Source organism: Hylaeus anthracinus, unplaced genomic scaffold, assembly GCF_026225885.1.
Source record: "Hylaeus anthracinus isolate JK02 unplaced genomic scaffold, UHH_iyHylAnth1.0_haploid 3, whole genome shotgun sequence".
Taxonomy (NCBI): domain Eukaryota; kingdom Metazoa; phylum Arthropoda; class Insecta; order Hymenoptera; family Colletidae; genus Hylaeus; species Hylaeus anthracinus.
Genome location: NW_026535284.1, coordinates 13,633,020 through 13,634,942, shown reverse-complemented (window position 1 = coordinate 13,634,942; position 1,923 = coordinate 13,633,020).

The following is a 1,923-nucleotide window of genomic DNA, read 5'->3' as shown; positions in this document are numbered from 1 at the left end:
CGCTTCTCCCGAAACTTTAACAATGTTGCAAATCGCTTCTCCTGAAAGCTTCAACAATGTTGCAAATCGTTTCTCCCGAAACTTCAACAATGTTGCAAATCGCGTGTCCCGAAACTTCAACAATGTTGCAAATCGTTCCGCTCAAAATTGTGACGGGAAATGTCGGATTTTTACTCCTGGTAGTAACAGGAGAACATGATATTCGAAGAGGTGGCAGGTTTGCGCCTACGAGGAGGCAATCGGCCCGACATATATGTAAGTATAGGTTGCCTACTTCAAGGGGCACATTTTTCGGTACGTATCGGAATTCTGGCCGATTTTGGATTTTGCTATCAGGAGAAGATGATACGTGAAGAGGTGGCACGAGGAATTATAAGGTACGTATTCTGGCCAAATTTTACTCCTGGTATCAGGAGAACATACGGTGGTAGAAGTTTTAATCGAATCTGGATACTTACCTTTTGTATCAGGAGAACGTGATGAGCGAGGAGTTATTATAAGCTTTAATTCTTTCTTGTAACTTACCTTGTGTATCAGGAGAACTAGATGAGTGAGGAGTTATTATAAGCTTTAATTCTTTCTTGTAACTTACCTTGTGTATCAGGAGAACTAGATGATATGTTAAGAGGTGGCACAACTTTTAATTGAATCTCTATACTTACCTTTTGTATCAGGATCACATGGAGAGCGAAGAGGTGTACCGAAGATGGAAGGGAAATCAAAGTGAAACGTGCTAGGAAATGAAGGGAAATGTCAGGAGTTATTATAAGATGTCAGGAGGTGTTAGTGAGTGTTAAAACATGTTAGGAGATTTCAGGATATGTAAGAAGGTGTCAGGATTAAAAATGGGTTGCCATTTATTGGGGAAATACTGGGAAAATAATGGAGAAAGAATGCGAAAAGAATGATTCGTCATTAAACGATGACGAGAATCGCCTAGTAGTCGTGTTCGCTATTTCGCGGATCCTAAGAAGCTCGTAACTTCTTACTATCCCGAGTTGCTAAAAGCATCGTGAAAAATAGCGGATTCAATTAGCTAATAAATAGTCGCGAACGACGTTTGGAACGGGAGGGAACGGAAAGGTTTGCTCGCCGAAACACGGATCCTTGATGCCGGGGTTATATCGGCTTGTTTGCCGACGCTGCATCCATACGATGACGATAACGTTAAATAACTCGTTACGAGCGCGCCACTGGCTTCCACGATAATGCGCCTAGGATCAGCGGAGGGGCTCGGGAAATCGCTTTCTATGGATCGTTCTAGCTAATGCGGCTGTCTGCATCGCGACGCCCCCATAACTGTACATAATAGCGGCGGAAAGCACGCGAGCTTCAATTAATATGGGTATCGACGTTTCGTCGGTGTCACGATGACATTTCACCTCGGCCTCGATCTCGACCTCTTCGCCGTTACCCGTCTCTCTCGTTTCTGATCGTTCCACGCACCTTCCCCGGCGAGTTATTATACGTTTTACCCGCATCTCTCTACAGGAGGATTCAAAACTCCCCGCAGGGTGGTACTTCAGCGGTCCAAGGGTGGTAAAGTTATTGTATCGAAGAAATAGCCGGGCTTAGGTTGATTTATGACATGCTCTAGTAATGAAAAAAGCAATAGCTGAGGATTCATTGAATATTTACTGGATGGTACACGTAAGTGAAAAGCTATGTCGTTTATCCAAAAAATATAAACACGCAATGTAGATTGGATCGAACTGCGCGGTTTGTAAATGCCACTAAAATTATATCAACCGTGCAACGAGATTGATTACACGCTCAAACAATTGATTTGTAATCATATAACAGAATTTCATTAACTTCGACAAATTAGATTAAATTAAATATTAGCGAACAAGGGACGACCGTCAACGTGTCGGTTATAATCGACCGTTCTTAATCTATTATAATTACATTCCATACGCGTGC